General features: G+C 29.7%; 1 protein-coding gene across 1 annotated transcript in view; it reads left to right on the forward strand.

Annotated features, from left to right (window-relative positions):
* Positions 1 to 24866, forward strand: part of LOC119613791 (tau-tubulin kinase homolog Asator) — a 195965-nt gene that overhangs the window by 30050 nt on the left and 141049 nt on the right. The window lies entirely within an intron of this gene.

Below are 24866 nucleotides of genomic sequence, written 5' to 3' on the forward strand. Positions count from 1 at the left end.
TAAAATATAGACGGGCTGCACTATTATTTATTTCAAAATTTAATTTAAGTAATCCTTGAATACGAAGCAAATAAAAGTATTCGAAACCGGGTTTTAAAAAGTAAAAAAACGGGCTATTCGATATTCGAAAAATCAACATTTAGAAAAAACCGACGCTGGTAAAGCAGTAAAAACCGGTTGAAAAATCCAGACGATCACTCTAGTATTCAAACGATTAACCATCGATCGGTTAATCGATAAAATTTTGGCGATTAATTGCTTAAATAAATGAAAATATAATTATAAATAATTATTTGTCTAATAAATTTATCTATCAAAATTATTCATACATTCTCTGTGTATCATATCATATATAGTACTGAAATATCTTTAATATTCACGATATTAATACGATTGAGTATTATTTAATAAAAATTTATTTTCAATAAGAATCAAGTCCTATAAAATTTTTGAGCGAATGAAAAAATATTTGATAAGAAAAAATTATTATATAAAATATTTTAGTGGTATAGATCAATAATTCGTTATTGTAGACTTCTTGACTTAACTTTATGTCTCCTGCTTCTCCATCACGTTGTACTTCCATACCCAAAAAATGTTCTAGCAGGCCTTTGTCAGTTATTTCAAATTCACATGCAATTTCCGATTTAATTTTTTAAATTCCATTTTTGTTTTTGAATCCAATAATGATATCGTCAACATAAACTGCTATTATAATTAAAGGCCTAACTATAATATGCTTACACAAGCTGAAGTCACCTTAAGCAACTGAGCGAATACATATAAAACGTATGTGAAAAACTATAATGTACTTAAGAGAGTTTCGTCAAGTTTCGTCAAATTTTATTTGGTTAAGCAAAGAGCGATACTGAAAGCACATTCCGTATAGAATCAATTTTTATTTTATTATTCAAAAAGAAAATAAAGAAAAAAATTAAAATTTACAAGAAAATTAATTTATTTCGATAAAATATTATGAAATATGTATTTTTGTTATTACGTGTGGTATATAAATGTGAAAATGGAGCTAAATTGTTTGGAATGCATGTAAGTATATTGTTGCCACCTAAAAGTTTCTTCGAATTTTCTTAATCAATTGAGAGACTTTTCGTTCGGCTTTGACATTACCTTAAGCCCACATTATAGTTTGGGCACACATTATAGTTGGGCCTAAAATTGTTGTTGAGTACCATTTTATACAAACACGATTCGTTCTTGCACCTTTCAAATCCAATTTTACAAAGTATATCGTTCAATTTCTTGTTCCATTCTCTTCCAACTTGTTTTAAACCATAGAGTGATTTGTGAAGACGTAGAACCTTTTTCGGATGTGTTTCATCTATAAATCCTTCATGTAGATTTCTTCATGAAGATCACCATTTAAATATGCTGTTACCACGTCCAGTTGATGTAAATGCATTTTATGCTCTACCGCTAAAGCTATTAACATACGTATCGTTGCATAGCGAACGACGGGAGAAAACGTTTCTCGGTAGTTAATGCCATACCTTTGGCTACAACCTTTAGCACAAGTCGGGTTTTATATTTCTCAACTTCTCCTTTTATATTTTTCTTTTAAGCATAAACCCACTTACATTTTATAGCTTTGTGTCCAGTTGGAAGTTCAGTTAGTGATCATGTGCCCTTATCTCTTAAAGATGTTATTTCCTTTATCATTGATTCTTGCCACTTCTCACAATTTTTACTAGATAATGCTTCTTTATATGTTTTAGGAACATTATCCTCCACCACATTATTTAGTAAATTAACAGCTTTTCACAGGAATATCTTCTACTGGTGATGTAAATCCAGCAAAATCGTCCATATCAAAAAAATCTTCAGAAATTGTTTCATCACTCTCTTCTTCTGGAATAATTTCTGGTTTCTGACTTTCATGTTGTACTACTTCGTTTGTTTTTATGAGATCAGTAAACGAAATAAATTCCTTATTTGAAGAATTCTCTTCTTATACAGGTATTCTGTTTTCATCCAATAATACGTCACGACGTTCATACACCTTATTTGTTTCCTTGTCGTATAATCTATAAGCCTTAGATACAAGAGAATAACCAACCATTATTAACAATGAACCCTTTTCATCAAACTTACCTTTATGTTTCTTATTTAATGCAACAGCAGTTGAACCAAATATCTTCAGATGTTTTACATTAGGTTTTCGACCCGTCCAGACCTCATGAGGAGTTTTGTTGCCTGAACTTTTCAATGGACATCTATTTCGCAAATAAGCTGCTGTAGCTATAGCTTCAGCCCACAATTTATGGTCAAGTCCAGAATCAATCAGAAGACATCGTGCCATTTCTACCAGTGTTCGGTTATACCTTTCCGCGACTCCGTTTTGTTGAGGAGTATAAGGAACTGTTAGTTGACGTTGAATGCCGCATTCTTCTAAATATTTGTTAAATTTATTGTTGATATACTCTCCACCTATTGCCTTTATTTGACGACCTGTTTGACGTTCAACCATACTTTTTTAAGTTTAAGAAATATATCCAGATTCGTCTTGATTTATCATCTATGAAAGATAAAAAATATCTCGATCCGCCAAGTGATTCCACATTCATTGGACCACACACGTCCGAATGAATTAAATCAAGGACTTCTTCATATTTATTTTCAGATTGTTTTGGAAAAACCGCTGTATGAATTTTTTCCATCATACACGTTTTACACTGATCTTGAGTTTCTTTATTCAAGTCTAGTCCAGTTACCATTTGTTTACTGCATAATTCTTTTAAACTTTGATAATTTAGGTAACCAAGTCTTCTATGCCATGTTTGATTACTATGAGCCATTACATTCAATTGTTCTTGGAATACTTCTGCTTTAAATACAAATAACTCGTTTTCTACATTAGCATGTATAAGTGCATTTCCATCTTCCTCAATAAGAACAGCTCCTTTTCTATTGAACTTGATTGTTCCGTCATTTTCTATAACCTTGCTTACTGACAAGAAATTTCCTTGTAAATCTGGAGAATATAGTACATCTTTAAGTTTAATAACACTGTTATTGATTTTTATTTTAACGTCACCCTTTCCCATTGCAATTATAGACTTTTTGTCAGCCAACATAATAATCTCATTATTATCATCAAAAGTTGTAAATAACTTACAGTTGCAACACATATAGCTTGTAGCCCCGCTATCTATGTACCATGCTGACGTATCCAAAGAATACCAACTTCATTTAATTTTTCCACAACATCGGAGAATGTATTCAAATACTCCACCATACTGTTACTTTCCTTCATGTTTAAACTTAAAAGTTTTTTATATAAACTAATCTTTTGTTTAGGACCACTGGGCTTGTATATTTCCTTAAGTTTCAACCGGGCTTCATGAGACGTTGTACAATTTTTTATATAATTTATTTTTAATACTTAACATTATTGTCGCCAAAGCCTTCTCGTCGGTGATATCCCACTTAATTTCTTGGAAGCATCCCATGTTGCAATTTTCTTTTCTTCACCGTTTACAAACCTCCAATAACCACTATGTATTAGTACACTCTTGATTTTCACACTCCATATTACGAAATTCTTATCATCCAATTTCTCAATCTGATAAAGAGATGATGATGCCATTTTGATTTGATATATTGATTCTTGATTCGTCTTCAGATCTAGTTTCTTGATGATTTGCTTTAAGATCTTGAAATGAAATATAACATTCACACACTTATTTTGTAAACCCAAACGCTCTGGGCCCATAACCTATTGGAATATCTTTAATATTCACGATATTAATACGATTAAGTATTATTTAATAAAAATTTATTTTCAATAAGAAACAAGTCTAACAAAATTTTTGAACGAATGAAAAAATATTTGATAAGAAAAAATTATTATATAAAATATTTTTCAATGCAAACTAAAAATATTCATGTTGTTATACGAAAGTGTTTTTAGAATAACAAACATTATCAACATATAGTCTCTGTATCATTTCATAAAGAGAACAACTAAACTAAATTGTTTTTGTTTTGTGTTTAGTTCATATTGCGTGTGTATAAGTCAGAAAAACACAATGCCCGAAGGGGCATGTTTGGCCACCGTTGCTCTAAGCCAGTGGTGCTCAAACACATACTACCATAGACTACCATAGTTTTATTTGTGTTGGTAAAGCAGCAGAGAACAGAATTCAATTCAAAATAAAAGTATACCAATAAAATGACTACAAACTATAAAGTATATGCTAACTGTCAAATATTTATTATGGATTTTGTCAGCCAGCGTATATCAAACTCTATATAAAAAAACTATCAACTGTTCTCTCATGTTCTCCTACATTAATTCGGCTTTCTTAAAATTTTGTTGTTGTATTTCTGTGTGTTTTTTAAAAAAGACGTGCACAGACCTTGCTTTGACAAGTGCTATCAGCATCGGATTTGAAGAAGAATTAATAATCCTATTGTGTATGTGTACCAACTTAGCGTCGCAGAATTTTCTTACATATTTTAAAGTTTGTTGGTTAAATATAAGGTCTGTTCGCGTACTCGATAATTTAACGAAAATTTGGTAAATTTTAAATTTTTTGAAAGAAATATTTAAATAAATAACTTATACAAAAAATATTTGTAATTAGATTTATTGTAATTTTATTTATCACAAATTAGTTTTTAAAAGAGTTGGTTTGTTGTAAAAAATCAATACAAATATTGTCAATCTAGCGTTTTTAAAACCACTTAGTTTGTCTTTCTCTTAGCGATTTTGTGTAAATTTATTTTACCAATATGTTTGTAACATGAAGTTTTAAAACAATAATATACGTATTTGTAATGATATTGCATGTTTTGTTAACTTTAAATATCCATTTATTTATAAGAAAAAGCATAGTGTGTTTGTTTTTTTGGTGTTTTGTTAGCGATTGAGATTTCAGCAAAAGGGCATTACTAATCTTTATTAATAAAACCGAATCAAGGAATATTTAACCCTAATTGTACAAAAGACTAACACATAACTATTGTGTGCAATATCTAGCCATGTCCGTCCGTCCGTCTATCTTTTGAAATCACGATAGGGACCACATGGAATATTGCATGAATATTCTCTATTGAAAAAGTTTGTTTGGTATTGAAAATGAGTTTTCCAAAAGCCCCCATACAAGTGGACCCCCGAAAAATAACTGTGACGGTCATAAGTGTTTGAAAAGTACGAGTATAGCGATGAAATTCGACATGACTAAGTTTTATGTGATCCAAAATTTATCTACCAAATTGTATGAGTCAAAATCTCTTCCCGAGTCAAAATCTCTTTAACAAATTTTATGTGGATTGGTCCATAATTGATCCTAGCCCCCATATAAGGTCCCCTTCAGAAAATACGCGTAAAGTGATGAAATTCGACACTCTTAAGTTATATACGAGCCAAAATCTTTCTAACAAATTTAGTAAAGATCGGTCCATAATTGACCCTATCGCCCATACATGGTCCCCTTCCGATAATGACTTTAGAACTCACTACTGGTTGAAAAATACGATTATAAAATTTGACACAAGTAAGTTCCTCGCGAGCCAAAATCTCTCTACCAAAATTTATGTGGTTCGGTCCATAATTGACCATACCCCCATATGAGGTCCCCTTCAGAAAATTACATCAACGCTTATTACTTCCGTAAAAATTCGAGGTATCCTTCTGAAAGTTACTTAAATGATCATTGCTGGCTAAAAAATACGACAGTTATAAGACATAAGAAACTTTTATACGAACGTTAATCTTGCTACTCCCCCTATAAGCGCCCTTCCGAAAATTACTTTAACGATTATTACAGGCATAAAAACGCGAATACAGCGATGATATTCAATGTAAACAAGTTTTACATGAACCAAAATCGGTCTACAAAAAGTTATGAGGAGCGGTCAATAATTGACCCTACCCCTCATATAAGGTCCTTTTCTGAAAATTTGATGAGGAGGATCCAGAAAATTACGAGTATAGAAATGAAAATCGAAATAAAAAGTTTTTACTTAGGAACATAATTCTTCATTTCGAATTTAATGAGGATTGATCTAGTCCCTATAAAAAATTCCCTCATAAAGGGGTTTGCTTATTTAAAAATACGTTATAGCGATGAAATTTGACATAAACAAGTTCTATACAAAACAAAATCTATGACGCATATAAGGTCTCCTTCGGAAAATTACTCATACGTTCACGGTTTAAATATTGAACAAAAATATTTTTAAATTAATATTTTGTTAGTTCAAAAGATATCAGTCCATAATTGACTTAAACCATATTCGAAATCTCGCCGTAATATTTATAGGGGAGCATTCCTTTTACGGCATACGAATTGATGATAGGGTATATGAGATTCTGTACAGCCGAATATAACACTCTTATTTGTTGTTGATACTATTTGATGTTCAAAAGCACCGTAGTACTCCCGAGTCTTATTTGATACTCACAGGGCCACAATCTCAATATTCGATTATCGTTTAACAGGTAGAAAAAATTATTTGTATAAAAACTTTTAATTTTTCGTTTCGATAAAAAATAACAAGAGATTGAGAAAATGGGAGGCAAAGTATCCTTAAAATTTAAAACCTTTATTTAAATTTGAAATTCCAAGAATGTTTTGGCACATATTAACATAAACATAATTCTCAAAAATGCATTAACTAAAAGATCTAGAAATTTTACCCGAATTAAAGAGATCTAGTTTTAGAAACTACTTTTTCTACCCTCCACCGCCATTAGTGGTGATAGAAGGTATATATCTATGTACAGTGACCAGACGTTCTGTATTATAGAGAACAGTACTGCATTTTGTATAATTCTGTATAAATTATTCTTTGCTAAATAACGTGAAAATGTTCTGTATTTTATTTAGTGTTCTGTATTTGTTCACTATTTCGTTATTTTTTCAGTTTTACATTAAAACGCAGAAGAAATACAAAAATGTTAAAAAATTCTAACACAAATGTAGGCAATACAGTTTTTTCAACTATAAATATTTAGTATTTTATTTTTCTAACACAGAAAAAATTAATACATAACTGGAATGAATTTTATATGAATCGAACATGATTTTTTTTAACCAAACAGAAGTTGTTTAGTAAGTTGTTTTATATTTTAATAATAGTGTAAGAGTGTTGTATTCGGCCATGCCGAATCTTATATACCCACCATCAAACCTCGTTTGACTCGAATGAAACTTACTTATGTCGAATTTACTTACATTAATGAGCGTTGCAGTCACTTTCTGAAGGGGACCTTATAGGGGGGGTAGGGTCAATCATGGACCGATCCTCATAAAATTTTTTATATCGATTTTGACTTGTATGAAACTTACTTATGCCGAATTTCATCGCTATATTCGTATTTTTAAACAAGTTATGGCTGTTAAAGCTGCTTTTCGAGGGGCCACTTGTATGGGGGCTATCCGAAAACGTGGACCGATATTGCCCATTTTCAATACCAAACAAACCTTACCTATAAGAAATATTAATGTTAAATTTTAACCCTCTAGCTCTTTCCATTGGGACTCTATCGTGCTTTCAACAGACAGACAGACAGACATGGCTAGATCTTCTTAGAATTTAATGAGGACCCAGAATATATATACTTTTGTGGGTCTATGACCAATATTTCGATGTGTTACAAACGGAATGACAAAATCAATATACCCCCCATCTTTTTTGATGGTGGGTATAAAAAGAGCCAGCTAGAATACGAACCAGGGACTTCGGTTTGTTAGTCAAATGTTCCACTCACTGCACCACTGCTTAGCTGTTTTATTGCGCGTCAAAAAATGGTTTTCACACACAAATTTATTTTTTTTTTTGTAAAACACAATTCTATTTCACAATTCAAGTACAACCCGTTACCGAGTTTTTACTGGGCTGATTTAGAAAATGGTGGTTAGTGTATTTTATTTTCTCCTGTTCTGTATTTTGCTGAAAAAAATATGGTCACCGAATATATATGTATAACTTTGTCGTTCCTTTTGTAACACTCATAAATATTCATCTGAAGCCTAAAAAAGTATATATATATTCTTGGACCTTATGAAATTCTGAATCGATCTAGCTATGTCCGTACATCTGTCTGTATAAAACGTTAACACAGAGCTACAAAAATTAACGAAATTCATCCATAGTTATGGATCATCCAAAGTTATGGATCAAACTCCATGAAAATCATCACACATTTGCTTCCATACCAGAGCTTTATTCCTGTTGAAAATTGGCGGAATCGGTCAACAAATCCATATACCTCCCATATAAATGTACATATTCCCAGAAAATTAGTTTTTTCATCATCATCATTTTTTTTATATATTAATACGCGAAGCCAAAACGATTTGGAACATTTTCCGGCTCGATTATTTCACCGATATTCTTGATTCTTTTTTTGATGAATGCAGATTCGCGAGCCTCACTGCATAATCTATATATGATCAAAATCGGTGCAGTATTTTCGGAAATATAAGCGTTTAAATTTTCTACCAATACACAATCACACAAACATGTGTTTGAATTAAAAAATAGAAAACAAAATAAGAAAGCAAAACAACACTGTTTTTTTTTTTTCATTTTAGAAAAAAGAGAGGAGAGTGTAAAAACATGTTACTTCTCTGTTGATGGTTTATTTTTGTATTTTGCAATGATATTTTTTGTTGTTGTTTTAAATAAGATTTTTGTAAACTAATATGTATACAGACAGGCTTAGGCAAAGCCTGTAAAGTGATAAATAGTGAATGTAATAATTATATTATTGATGTAAGATACAAGAGGATGATTATGTTTGATCTGGGAAAACATTGGTGGGACAACAATTCTACATAAATGGTAGTTTTTATTGATTTTAATGATGGACAAAAACAAAGCCTGTTAAAATATAAGTAGGAAAGTTTAGTTGGTCATGTCGGTACATGATACACCGTAATAAATGAATCAGTATATCGCTAATGATATTCTTCTTTTTCGGGTTATTCTAACCAATTAGGAAAAAGGCGGTTATAGAAATAGTAGTGTAAAGTGAAAACTGTAGTTTGTGTAGGCGATGGTTACTTATGTCTATCTATCTATATATATAAATGAATGTGTGTTTGTTTGTATGTTTGTATGTTTATATATTTGTATGTTTGAACGTTATAGACTACTAAACGGCTGAACCGATTTTCTTCAAATTTTTACAGCGAATTCCTGCATGTCTGGAATAGGTAATGGGCTACTTTTTATTTTGAAATTCCAAGTGGGCGGGGAGCCACGCCCATATAAAGAAAATATTAAATCCGTATATTTGTATATTTTATATAACAGTTAGAGTCCTCAAATTTTGTCGGAGCCACTTTAGTGTCAATATGATTATTTAGGACAAAAAGTAGGCGGACTAGCATCAGGGGGCGTGGCACCTCCCATAAAAATTAAATACAAAAATTCATTTATCTTGGAAACTATTACAGTTAGAATCTTAACATTTTACACGAATAACTTTAACATCCATTTAAACATTTTGGATTCTTTTGGCTCCTCCCATATTAATTTTGGCTCCTCCCATATTAATTAAATACAAAAATTAATTTATCTGCGAAACTAAAGGAACTAAATTCTTAAAATTTTGCACGATGAACTTAAATATAAATCTAAACATTTTGGAAGAAAAAAAGCGCACTTTCATCTAGGGGGCTTGAAGCCCCATGTGAATTAAATAGAAAAATTCGTATATCTGAGAAAATATTAGAGCTAGAATCTTCAAATTTTTCTTGAAGAATTTTGACATTCATTAAGAGTATAACGGGCTGACTTTCAATATGAATTAAATATAAAATTTCGTTTATATGGGAAACTAATAGAAATTGATTCTTAAAATTTTGCACAAATTATTTTAATATTCATCTGAACATTTTGGGGATAAAGTGCGGGCTTTCTTCTGGGGAGCTTGAAGCCCCCACTGAAAAACTATTAGAGCTATAATCTTCAAATTTTACATGAAGTACTTTGACATTCATGGGAACATTTAGAGAATAACGGGCGGACTTTCAATGGGTGGCTTGGCACCACATATATGAATTAATTACAAAATTTCGTGTATCTTGGAAACTCTTATATTCTTCAAATTTTTCATAGATAGATTGCAATAATTTGCTTTGCATCTCTCATATGTAACATGTTGTAAATCTGGAAAGCTAGCTAGTTAGAATCTTCAAAATCGTCAAGTGGGTTTTTTATTTATACATATTGCTAGTGTTTTATAAAAATAGCAAAATGTTGAAACGGGTCAAATACAAATCATGTCTTCTTCGTTGATAGCTGCCCTTACTTAAGGTGGTATTAAGTAAAATACATGTCGTTTAATACCTTCTTTAGCAATTTAACGTTTATTATTCAATTACTTGCTTTTAAACTTACATACATATATTAATATAAGGCTGGAATTTATAGTTTATCAACGTTTTCTTTCAAACATTTCTTATGAAGTACTTAAATAATTATGCAAAATTAAATAATAACTAAATCATGGAGTAAAGAGGCGTTAAAGTCTTATTCTCCAGATATTAGAATTTATCCCTCTCTTGCCTACGAACTTCTCTCTTGTTTATGCACTTCTATGCGAAAGCTAATAGACGGAAATAATCCCACTTTTGATCGGAATGAAATCCTTTTATAGTCCTGATAGCAATAATTGAAAAATTGAATTTTAAATAAAATATTGTTAGACCATAATTTGCAATGTACTTTTGAAGGACTACTTCAAGTCTACCTTCTGCGGAAATACATAGTTACAAAAGAGGAAAACATAGAAGATATGTTGAATTTTGGTTATTAAAATCAATGTCCAGTTTAAAAAAATGCGAATAGGTTTGGATTCTCTGCGCTCTTGAGAATATTAATTTATTTTTGTTTTTGTTATCTGACAGCTAAAAAAAAACCTAAAAACAAATTTGGATAGTTTCATAAACAAATAATAATTTTTCGAATTCAATTGTCACAGCCCTATTGAAAATATTTTTAGGGGTTTGTACTTTTCAGATTCCTCTTAACAGCAGTAAAGTAAATAACTACAATTTCACTTCCAAATAACTATAAAAAATATATTATAAAAATTAATTCTTGAGAATGACTTCAGGAGTAATGAATTTGGAATGAAATAAAAGAGACATTCCGCCTATAAATAATCTGTGTTAAAATCATCACTTCTGTAGGTCTTTTCTTTTGCTAGGATATAGAGATATAGGTTCAATATTATTACAGGTTACAAAGGAATAGTGCTGGGTAGGTTCGTCATTGTTTACGACAAGGCATGGATGATTGCTGGAGTAATTAGAAGATTGTTAAACATAGCACAGTGGGGCCGAATTGAAATTTTTTGGAAATAAATCTGGCATTTCTAAACGGCTGATCCGATCGGGATAAAATTTGGCGTGAGAGTAGCCAAGGAGTATTCGAGTTTAAGTTTTGAAGATGAACCCCGCAGATGCCCCAGGGACGGCGCTGTGGCGGCTCAAAGTAGGGTACCTACGACATGTAAAATTTTTAAACTCGTGCCATTTTTTTGTTTTTCACCCAAATACAATGATTTTTATATTTTCTGAAAACGCTCGACGAGATTTTGAAAAAACATGCTTGGACATACTACTTTTCTGTTATAATATCCGAGTTATAGGCATTTAAAAATTTAGTGATACAAAATTTACCATAAATTGGTCCGCCTTTTTTTGAATACCGGGCGTAATTTTGGACCAAATGGACTAATTTAAAAATTCAAAAAATTTTAGATTTTTGCCGTTTTTTTGCCAAAAATGCGTCTTAACTCTTTTATTAATAAAATAAAATTTTCTTTAAGAACATATAACAATTTTATAGTTTTCTAAAAGGTATCTTAACGCAGAACGATTTGGCGTAAAAAACTTGTCCTATTTTTTGAAAATGTTGCCACTGCGTCCTTCCGAATATGACCTATTTTTTATCAAAACTTCAACTTTGGGCGACATGTTCTAAAATCCCAAAGCTGGGATCAGAAAACTGAAAGCAGTTTTGGAAACCTCAATATGTTTTCTATTTACTCCAAAAGTATTTTCCCAGCCCTGAAAGAAATGTGGACCCTATGGGCAAAAAAGTAAAAAATCCCATTTTTGGGATTTTCATTCCTATTTTTGGGAATTGCGGTATGCCCTTTGACCTCTTGCATTTTCTTATTTGAAATGACAAATTTAACAAGCGTTCAGAAAATATAAAAATCTTTGTATTTGGGTGAAAAACAAAAAAATGGCACGAGTTTAAAAATTTTACATTTGAGCCGCCACAGCGCCGTCCCTGGGGCATCTGCGGGGTTCATCTTCAAAACTTAAACTCGAATACTCCTTGGCTACGCTCACGCCAAATTTTATACCTATCGGATCAGCCGTTTAGAAATGCCAGATTTATTTCCAAAAAATTTCGATTCTGCCCCACTGTGCATAGGGAAATATCATATTGTAAGGAATGAATATATCATATTATAAGTTTTGCATAGATTTTATGAACATTTATGTAGGGGATAATAAATCGAAAGAAGAAATGTTCGTTGTTTTTGCTTTTAAAAAAGTATAATTGTATTTTAAAAATATGTTCCATAAATAATTTTAGAACTTAGATTTTAAACTTCTTTCAGAATTTTAACCAAAATTTATCACATTTTCTAAAAGAATACTTTGATCAAAGCAAGTTATACACTTTGATAATAGCAATTGAAATATTTTTTTTCAGACATTTGAACCATAAAAGTAGGGATTTATTTTGCAGCATAAGTATGCAATCTTTCCTTCAATGGTTCCGGTCGAATTTTGGCCGCGGGGCGAACTCTAGTTGTTAATAACTTCCGTTCTAATGTTTTTTACAAATTAAGGTTTTGTGTCAATAGAATTCATCCAGAGAAAAAAATGTTTGTATCGGTCCATAATTCTTCATAGCTCTACACAGGTCCCCTTCAGAAAATCATTTAAATGTACAAATATATTACTTTTGTACACAGAAATGTTATTTTAAATTTTTTTTACGATGGATCGTTATTTGGTCATAGCTCCCATACAAGGTCCCCTTCAGAAAACACATAAATGTATATATGTAATTCGTTACCAAATATTGACATCCATACAAAGTTCGGCACAAATATTATATTTGGCATAAATAATGCTTTTATCTTAAGAAATGTTACTGTGAATTTCTTTTTTTGATCGGTCCATATTTAGTCATAGCTCCCATACAAGATACCCGTACGAAAATCACTTAAATGTACATTACTCATTACCAAATAACGATAATGAAATTAGAAATTTTGACTTTGTTACTCTAAAATTTTTTTACGATCAGTCCATAATTGGTCATATTGATACAAAATTTGCCACAAATATTACTTTTACATACCGAAAGGATACTGTAAATATTTTTTACGACCGTTATTGTTTGGTCGTAGCTCCCATACAGGGGGATCCGAAAATCACATTAATGTATATTACTCATAACCAATTAATAATATCTTTACAAAATTTGACACAAATATTAGTTTTGTATACAAACATGCTACATATTTCATGATTTTTTTCCACGATCGGTTCGTAATTGGTCGTAGCTCCCATACAAGGTCGCCAAAAATCACTTAAACACACATTACTTACTACCACGATATACATATTTAGATACCAAGTAGATGCAGAATTTGACTGAAATAAGTACACTTTTACCGTATTTAACTAGTTGCATTAACTTTAGTAAATAAATTTGAATTTCCTTAAATCTTTCACACATATGCATACATGAAGTTACTAAATATCGCTAAAGCCTATTTTAGGGCGCTATAAATATATAAAAGGAAATGATGTTCGTAATCTATATACATATGGGGAATTTTATGTCAAGTGACCCAACTCAAAAAATCGATTTAGACGAAATTTGCACTAAAGTTACTACTATTGGATAGTAGGTTAGACACAAATTTTCAGCTCTATCGGCCAAGAACTGCCGGACTTAGAAGGGGTCAATGTTGGAATTTTGGTCATACAGGGTTTTATTCAAATGAGTGTAACTTTTCAAAAAATTAAGTTCAGATAACTATATCTAAAAAAATATATATATTTTTTTTAAATGGGTCCTTTCTTTTTGTTTAAAAGAAAGCTTATACAATTTCCTTGAAGCGCTTTATAGTCCCATAATAGGATGCGAATGGGATATCTATCAAAAAAATTATTTTTTAACTAAAGAATAAAATTTTTGTCAATATTTGGCACTTAATTTTCCACAATTTTTTTCAAAATGGACGTTTTTGTTGTAGTTTTTTGCTCAAAAGAAAGCTTAGACCATTGCTTAAGAGATTTGTAATTACTTACGGGGATGTGAGAGTGATATATACATACACTATGGAGCAAAAGTGAACCTTTTTTCGTTACTAATGCTTTTATGAAACTCTAATTATGAAAAAACGAAATCAAATAAAATAAAACAAATGCAGTATATTTACTAGGTCTCCATTGAACACAAATACATATGTTTTGTTCCCAATAAGGTGCAAACACCTCAAAATCAATACTTCATTTTCAATATTTTGTATGTATGTATGTATGTATGTATGTATGTATGTATGTATGTATGTATGTATGTATGTATGTATGTATGTATGTATGTATGTATGTATGTATGTATGTATGTATATGTATGTATGTATGTATGTATGTATGTATGTATGTATGTATGTATGTATGTATGTATGTATGTGTATGTATGTATGTCTGTATGTATGTATGTATGTATGTATGTAGGTATGTATGTATGTATGTATGATAGTGTATGTATGTATGTATGTATGTATGATGTACTGTATGTATGTATGTATTGATTATGTATGTATGTATGTATCTACTGTATGTATGTATGTATGTATGTATGTATGTATGTATGTATGTATGTATGTATGTATGTATGTATGTATGTATATGTATGTAATGTATGTATGTATGTATGTATGTGTATGTGTATGTATGTAGTATGTATGTATGTATGTATGTATGTATGTATGTATGTATGTATGTATGTATGTATGTATGTATGTGTATGTATGTATGTAGTATGTATGTATGTATGTTTGTATGTATGTATGTATGTATGTATGTATGTAAGTATGTATGTATGTATGTATGTATGTATGTATGTATGTAAGTATGTATGTATGTATGGACCCGTCACTTTTAACTTATAAAGCTGTGTTTTTTGCCGAGTAAGTTATAAGAAAGATGTCAATCTAAGTTTAATTTTCCGGCCTAATAGAGAATTTAATTTATCCTTAATTTACCACTTATATTTCAGAATCAGGAGAACTAAATTTCCTTTTGCGTCTTCATTTGATTCTTTTATTTTTTAACTTATAGTTCAGAGTGATGTTATCGAATTTTCCGGATACAATATGTTTTCTCACTATTCTGATTTTATTCGGAATCGTCGAGGAACATACGAAATATGTATGCTGTAGAAAAAGTATTATTTATATAGATTTTTAATAACAATAACAAACAATGGTTTTCCTGTTACAAAAATATTGAAATATTTTTAATAAATTTTGATGGGTATTACATAATGAGAATGATATAATCAGTTCCATAAGTTTGTAATTTTGGAATAAAATGTCAATATTTTTTTTGAAATTTATTTTTTTAATTATTAAAAAACTTTATATAAATATTAAAAAAGATCTAGTAAAAACAAAAAGAACTGGTGAAAATTTATATAAGAAAGTCCTAAATTTTGTATTATTAATTTTGTTTTCAGAGTTTATTGTTTTGTTACCAAAAAGGTGCAAACACCTCAAAATCAATACTCATTTTCAATTAATTAAAAACTCTTTATTTTAAAATTTTGACGTATAGAAAAAAATCAGAATTGACAAGGAACCACCCTTTTTAAAAATATATATTCAATCCATGAGCAAACAAAAAATTGTAATATTTAAACTAGTGTTATTCAAAAGTATTAACATGGTAAACCGCAAAAAGTTTTGAATAATTATAATATAGGAAAATGGAACAAAATCTACTTTCGAAATTTGAATTTGAAATGCATAGCTTGAGCTTTATTCCGGGAGAATTTCATGAAATAACATTCGCGTATTGATAAACGTCTATGAAATTTGTATGAACAAATTACACATGGCAAAAAATGTTTAGCCCTGAGACCAAGGCATACTACTTTTAATGATTGAACTTCGATTAATAAAAATAAGACAAACATGAAACGAAAACCTGATTAAAGACGTGCACAGTTAAAACTGTTTGCACAAGTTTTGTAGCGTCTACTACTGTGAGTGCGTATTGATGAGTAGTTGAGTAGTTCTGGTACAAGTTTATATTGTTATTTTCTCAAACATAGGTAGTGTGAGCAGTGTGACCATTTTGGCATTTTTGCAGCTAGATTTAGCATTTTTTATTTTGATTTAGCTGTAAAATTTTAATTTAGCATTTGGCATTTTATTTAGCATTTTTATAAAATATTTTTAGCATTTTTAGGTTTTTTTGCAATTTTTGTATATAAACAAAAAAAAAAAGACACATTTTTGCAAAAAAGATTTATATTGGAAATAGGTTTAACCGGAAAAAATCAGAATTAAATGTCTACCCAAACACAAGCAACAAGAAATATGAGAAATGTAATAATTTACACTGTAATTCAAAATAATGCAAAAAGATTCATGAAGATAAATAACTTAAAATTACGCCAATACAAGTGAATACTTTAAAATGTTGTATTCTAAAATATTTTTCTGGAACCCAATGCTTTTTTAAATTCGAGGTGATAGAAATAATTCAAGAGATTTCATATATTTTTACAAATACGTTCAGTACGCTATTTTACAAACTAATACTTTTTGTTTGCTCATGGAATGAAACATATAATTTTGGAAAAGGTTATGTATGACGGTTAATTAACAAATTTTATTTTTTCCTATACGAAATAAAGAGGTTTTAATTTTTATCATCCTTCAGGAGTTCTTGTTAATTTATTGAAAATAAGTATTGAAAAAAATCAATAATATATAATTAAGACTTTCTCATCCTACTTTCTGTTCTTTTTTTTTACCAAATTTTTAGTACGTTTTTTTCTTTTTTAATTAAAAAAAAAATACATAAATTTCGAAAATATTATTGACAATTTATTCCAGAATTACAAACTTACAGATTTGAATATATCTCTCAATTCATTTCATACATTCTCATATATATTTTTCCGAAAAAATCTTGGAAGTATGAGTTATAAACCTGACATCTATTCACCGAGATTTAAAATTAATTCAACGGAATTTTCAATATTTTTGTGACATGAAAACCATTTTTAAAGTGTTTTGAGGAAGACAAATAAAATTGTTTATATAAAAAAAGTAAAACTAGAAATATTATACTTTTCCTTCCGAAAACTCATATAGGTTTTATACCATGAGCAACTAGTGCACAGAAAAAAATATGCACATTTTTTTTCTTAACAATCGTTTGCTTAAATTTAATTTCGATTTTTATAAATATTTTTATTTGGGTTTATAACGAATTTGTTTGAAGTTCACACAGAAGGAAAATATTTTCTAACAAACACTTTATTGAAATAAATTTAATTTTCAGTAAATATTTTTACTGATTCAATAAATGATTTTGTTTGAGTTTTATTTTTATGTCAGCATATGGAATACAACAATAAAACCAGTTTTGGAATGTACTAAAATGAATTGATATAATTCTTATTTGGTTTATAACATTTAATGTATAAGTGTTTCAGTTTTCACAGCACAAAATAATAGTTTCTAGAATTAGAAACGTTTTCTTAAAAATGTTGTAAGTATATATGTAATTTTTTACAAATTTTAGTTTTAAATTTTTTAGTAAAATGTTTGTTTAAATTTAGTATATATTTTTTAACAAAATTTTTATAGATTCAATAAAAAATTTTGCTTATTATTATTGCCAAAATACAATAAATAATTTAACTGTTTCAGATAACATATTTACTTGAACTTCAGTACAAATACTAATAACTTTTGTTATTGTTTCAGTAAAATAATTGTTTGGAAATGTTGTGAATATTTATTAATGTTTTTCGTAAATAGTATATTATTTTAATAAGAAAAATCCTGAAATTTTTTCAATAAAGAATTTACGAATTTGAGTACTTGATTTTACGAATTTCGTGATAGGTCCTATTTAAGTAAAAACAATACTTGGCTTTATGAATTTTTTGTTTGATTTTGAATTCCATTTTTTTCTGTGTGTAATTAATAGAGTTTTAATGTAATTTTTGCATTCAGAAATATTTTAAAGAAATATTTAAAGTTTTAGCATTTCTGTTTATCTTAATACCACGGAACTTAATTTTTTACCCTACTCCACTATACTACGTTTGAGTATACTAATCGGTTAAGAATCATTTTCTGAATCGATTAAGCCATGCAATTCTGACCGTCTGGTAGAGGTTGAAATTTTCAAAACAATAAGCACGTATGCTTTTTGATCCAATGACAAAACCTTTTAAAAATGGTTAAAGTCCGTCCTTTATTTTACCTAGCCCCCATACATATACAAATGTATAAAGCCTTTCTCAGAAAATTAGTTTAAATATATCGGAACCAAGGTTCAATTCAATATAAATGCTTTATTACGAAAAATAAATAAAATTTTATATTCATATGGTCAATCACGGCAGAATATACTTTCTTACTTGTTATAAATTACAATGAATTTCAGTTACAAATTAATATGAATTGTTCATAAAAACACTTAAAAAATTTTAGCATTTTTTTGGCATTTTAAAATCAATTTAGAATTTTTTCTAGCATTATTTTGGATGGGATTTAGCCGCAACATTTTTTGAGACCTGGTCACACTGAGTGTGAGTGAGTACAAAGAGTATAAGAGTAACATACCACAGTGGGGCAGAATGGAAATTTTTTGGAAATAAATCTGGCATTTCTAAACGGCTGATCCGATCGGGATAAACTTGGCGTGAGCCAAGTTTAAGTTTTGAAGATGAACCCTGCAGATGCCCCAGGGACGGCGCTGTGGCGGCTCAAAGTACGGTGCCTACGACATGTAAAATTTTTAAACTCGTGCCATTTTTTTGTTTTTCACCCAAATACAAAGATTTTTATATTTTCTGAAAGCGCTCGACGAGATCTTGAAAAAACATGCTTGGACATACTACTTATCTCTTACAATATCAGAGTTATAGGCATTTAAAAATTTAGTGATACAAAATTTACCATACCTTGGTCCGCCTTTTTTTGAATACCGGACGTAATTTTGGACCAAATGGACTCAATTTTGTTAGTTAGACAACAAAATTTCCAATAATATACAAAAAAATTCAGATCAATATCATTTACAGATCCGAAAATATACGTTTTTTAATTTAAAAATTCAAAAAATTTTAGATTTTTGCCGTTTTTTTTACCAAAAATGTGTCTTAACTCTTTTATTAATAAAATAAAATTTTCTTTAAGAACATATAACAGTTTTATAGTTTTCTAAAAGGTATCTTGGACATACTACTTATCTCTTACAATATCAGAGTTATAGGCATTTAAAAATTTAGTGATACAAAATTTACCATACCTTGGTCCGCCTTTTTTTGAATACCGGACGTAATTTTGGACCAAATGGACTCAATTTTGTTAGTTAGACAACAAAATTTCCAATAATATACAAAAAAATTCAGATCAATATCATTTACAGATCCGAAAATATACGTTTTTTAATTTAAAAATTCAAAAAATTTTAGATTTTTGCCGTTTTTTTTACCAAAAATGTGTCTTAACTCTTTTATTAATAAAATAAAATTTTCTTTAAGAACATATAACAGTTTTATAGTTTTCTAAAAGGTATCTTTACGCAGAACGCTTTGGCGTAAAAAACTTGTCCTATTTTTTGAAAATGTTGCCACTGCGTCCTTCCGAATATGACCTATTTTTTATCAAAACTTCAACTTTAGGCGACATGTTCTAAAATCCCAAAGCTGGGATCAGAAAACTGAAAGCAGTTTTGGAAACCTCAATATGTTTTCTATTTACTCCAAAAGTATTTTCCCAGCCCTAAAAGAAATGTGGACCCTATGGGCAAAAAAGTAAAAAATCCCATTTTTGGGATTTTCATTCCTACTTTTGGGAATTGCGGGATGCCCTTTGACCTTTTCAATTTTTTTTTTGCATTTTCTTATTTGAAATGACAAATTTAACAAATTTCATTGAGTTTTGTTCATAAATAAAGATTTTGTCTTATATTACATATTTGTTTAATTTCTAAAACTATGATTTATATAAAAATTTTAATACGGTCGCAGATAGCTACAACAATTTAGTCCATATTTATCTCTTAATATCATTTTTTAGTTAGATATGGAAATTCTCGACCCTTTACAAAAAAAATTTCAAGCCAATATCTCAATTACATTCAAGAATATGTTCATTTAAACCTGTGTCCTTTAATTTCATCTTTTTCATATTTTAGTATTAAGTATGACAGAACATACATTTGGTGTTGAATAAAATATTTGGACAATTTTTGAAAATTATTTAGTTAATTATTTTATTAAAGACTATATATAACATTGTATATACAATAAAAAAATTATAATTTTATTATGAGCCACGCACAACAACACCTAAATCACCCCACACAAACCACCTTTCCCGCCCACCGAAATATCTTATCTGTTTATCTTAAACATAATACAATTAATTCTTACAACCTACTTATATAGTTAATTCCTAACACTACTTATTTTCTATAAAATAATCTGTCATATCGGTATACATATCCAGAAGGTAATATAAGTCCTTTAAATCTTCCTTATTTTGAGATGATAGAGTTTCATAACAAATCCATCTTTTTCGCATAGTTGAAAGAACAGGATCAGAAGAAAGAAGATAGAAGTAAACTATTAAAAATATCTTCATTCTGTGATTGCCTGGAGCATTTTCTTGAGCTGAATAGTTGAACATGCTTAAAATCTCGATTCCTCGCTTCCTGGGCTTCTTCTGTTAACTCTCCAAGTGGAAGAATATTCGATTCAATTATTATTTGACCATGACACAATACTTTGTGTACTGTTGGTGTTAGTTCCCCCCATGGATACAGAGATACAAGTAATTTAGAAATTTCAGATGTATATTCCCCAAATCGATTTCCATTAATTTTATGTTTACTATTCAGTGCCATTAAAATAATGTTAACTCTTCCAAGCAACTCCTTGTCGATTCCAGTTATTTTTGAAGTAATTTCAAAATCACGAAAAAACCTTCTCGCCGTATTACCGTCATTTGTACTACCGCAACTTGGAAGTGGTTTGTCGATGTTTAATCCCATCTGAACTTTAAATTCTTCTTGGATTCTGCTTTTTTCCGCAGCTCTCAGTTCTTTCAATTCTTCATTATTTTTTGTTGATTTAGTAAGATTCTCTGGCACACTTATATATTTGAGGTCGTATGCTATGTGTAAAAAGTAATCCAAAAATCGTATTTTGGCAGGAAGTGGTGAAATTCCCAAAGACAGGACTTCTTCATTAATACTTCTGCATTTGTTTATATTTGAGAATTTCTCATTACATATTGAGCATCTCCAGAAGGAAGAAGTTTCTGTTATGGCATTGCTGACCTTTCCATCAATCATTGTTAAGCTTAGCTGATATGATACGTTAATAGAGAATTCCTTTATTTTTATGCAAATGGGCTCCAGTGCATTTATTTCATCTTTTAAATATTCCACTAAGTCTTTTGTTGTTTTCTTTGACTCCTTTATATATTCAAATCCAATGGGTCTACAAAAATTTTTTGAACCCGGAGTTGTATTGATCCATATATCTTCAAATGAATTTCCGATGCTTGACGATGATGGATTAAGGGAATATGAACAAATTCGTAATGGCACTAATGATGACATAAATACACTTTTGTAGTCTGATAATGTCCGACTTCCACAAGCTTGTTTGTATTCTGGAAGTGCTGATAAACCGTCACATCCCCACTTACACATTAAGACAACATCAAAGTTATGAATTTTCCTTAGTTGGTCTTCTGAAAAGTCTGACACAATTCTTGATGCTGTGTTTTCGAGCAAAGATGATATATCAATACAAGCTTCCACATCATTACCAGCAATAGGTGAAGGTAGGACAGTTTGTTTTTTTCCTGGATCGTAAGTGGATCAAAAGTAAAAAATTACGAATTGTCTACCTATTAACATTTAGGACTATATTGCTATAACCTGTAATTCAGTCATTGATATTTCTTATTAGTGAATGAATCGAAATTATCATTACCTATATATTTTTACCTACATGATCATAAACGAAACAGAACGAAATGATCTGTCGAAAAAATTTAGGTAAAAAATAGTTATAAATTTCTGAAAATTTAAGCATAATAGGACCTTTCAATTATAAGGATAAGCAAACAAATAGAAAATAGGTAAATATAAGATTTAAATATGTACTGTCATATTTAATACTAAAATATGAAAAATATGAAATTAAAGGACACAGGTTTAAATGAACATATTTTTGGATGTAATTGAGATATTGGCTTGAAAATTTTTGTAAAGAATCGAGAATTTCAATATCTAACTAAAAAAAGAATAGTTGAACATGCTTAAAATCTCGATTCCTCGCTTCCTGGGCTTCTTCTGTTAACTCTCCAAGTGGAAGAATATTCGATTCAATTATTATTTGACCATGACACAATACTTTGTGTACTGTTGGTGTTAGTTCCCCCCATGGATACAGAGATACAAGTAATTTAGAAATTTCAGATGTATATTTCCCAAATCGATTTCCATTAATTTTATGTTTACTATTCAGTGCCATTAAAATAATGTTAACTCTTCCAAGCAACTCCTTGTCGATTCCAGTTATTTTTGAAGTAATTTCAAAATCACGAAAAAACCTTCTCGCCGTATTACCGTCATTTGTACTACCGCAACTTGGAAGTGGTTTGTCGATGTTTAATCCCATCTGAACTTTAAATTCTTCTTGGATTCTGCTTTTTTCCGCAGCTCTCAGTTCTTTCAATTCTTCATTATTTTTTGTTGATTTAGTAAGATTCTCTGGCACACTTCTATATTTGAGGTCGTATGCTATGTGTAAAAAGTAATCCAAAAATCGTATTTTGGCATGAAGTGGTGAAATTCCCAAAGACAGGACTTCTTCATTAATACTTCTGCATTTGTTTATATTTGAGAATTTCTCATTACATATTGAGCATCTCCAGAAGGAAGAAGTTTCTGTTATGGCATTGCTGACCTTTCCATCAATCATTGTTAAGCTTAGCTGATATGATACGTTAATAGAGAATTCCTTTATTTTTATGCAAATGGGCTCCAGTGCATTTATTTCATCTTTTAAATATTCCACTAAGTCTTTTGTTGTTTTCTTTGACTCCTTTATATATTCAAATCCAATGGGTCTACAAAAATTTTTTGAACCCGGAGTTGTATTGATCCATATATCTTCAAATGAATTTCCGATGCTTGACGATGATGGATTAAGGGAATATGAACAAATTCGTAATGGCACTAATGATGACATAAATACACTTTTGTAGTCTGATAATGTCCGACTTCCACAAGCTTGTTTGTATTCTGGAAGTGCTGATAAACCGTCACATCCCCACTTACACATTAAGACAACATCAAAGTTATGAATTTTCCTTAGTTGGTCTTCTGAAAAGTCTGACACAATTCTTGATGCTGTGTTTTCGAGCAAAGATGATATATCAATACAAGCTTCCACATCATTACCAGCAATAGGTGAAGGTAGGACAGTTTGTTTTTTTCCTGGATCGTAAGTGGATCCAAAGTAAAAAATTACGAATTGTCTACCTATTAACATTTAGGACTATATTACTATAACCTGTAATTCAGTCATTGATATTTCTTATTAGTGAATGAATCGAAATTATCATTACCTATATATTTTTACCTACATGATCATAAACGAAACAGAACGAAATGATCTGTCGAAAAAATTTAGGTAAAAAATAGTTATAAATTTCTGAAAATTTAAGCATAATAGGACCTTTCAATTATAAGGATAAGCAAACAAATAGAAAATAGGTAAATATAAGATTTAAATATGTACTGTCATATTTAATACTAAAATATGAAAAATATGAAATTAAAGGACACAGGTTTAAATGAACATATTTTTGGATGTAATTGAGATATTGGCTTGAAAATTTTTGTAAAGAATCGAGAATTTCAATATCTAACTAAAAAAAGATATTAAGGGATAAATATGGACTAAATTGTTGTAGCTATCTGCGACCCTATTAAAATTTTGATATAAATCATAGTTTTAGAAATTAAACAAATATGTAATATATGACAAAATCTTTATTTATGAACAAAACTGAATGAAATTTTCAACGCTTGTTAAATTTGTCATTTCAAATAAGAAAATGCAAAAAAAAATTGAAAAGGTCAAAGGGCATCCCGCAATTCCCAAAAATAGGAATGAAAATCCCAAAAATGGGATTTTTTCCTTTTTGCCCATAGGGTCCACATTTCTTTCAGGGCTGGGAAAATGCTTTTGGAGTAAATAGAAAACATATTGAGGTTTCCAAAACTGCTTTCAGTTTTCTGATCCCAGCTTTGGGATTTTAGAACATGTCGCCTAAAGTTGAAGTTTTGATAAAAAATAGGTCATATTCGGAAGGACGCAGTGGCAACATTTTCAAAAAATAGGACAACTTTTTTACGCCAAAGCGTTCTGCGTAAAGATACCTTTTAGAAAACTATAAAACTGTTATATGTTCTTAAAGAAAATTTTATTTTATTAATAAAAGAGTTAAGACACATTTTTGGTAAAAAAACGGCAAAAATCTAAAATTTTTTGAATTTTTAAATTAA

The sequence above is a fragment of the Lucilia sericata genome, unplaced genomic scaffold, assembly GCF_015586225.1.
Source record: "Lucilia sericata isolate MDLA Ls3-8-SP2 unplaced genomic scaffold, ASM1558622v1 Contig000040F_arrow, whole genome shotgun sequence".
NCBI lineage: Eukaryota > Metazoa > Arthropoda > Insecta > Diptera > Calliphoridae > Lucilia > Lucilia sericata.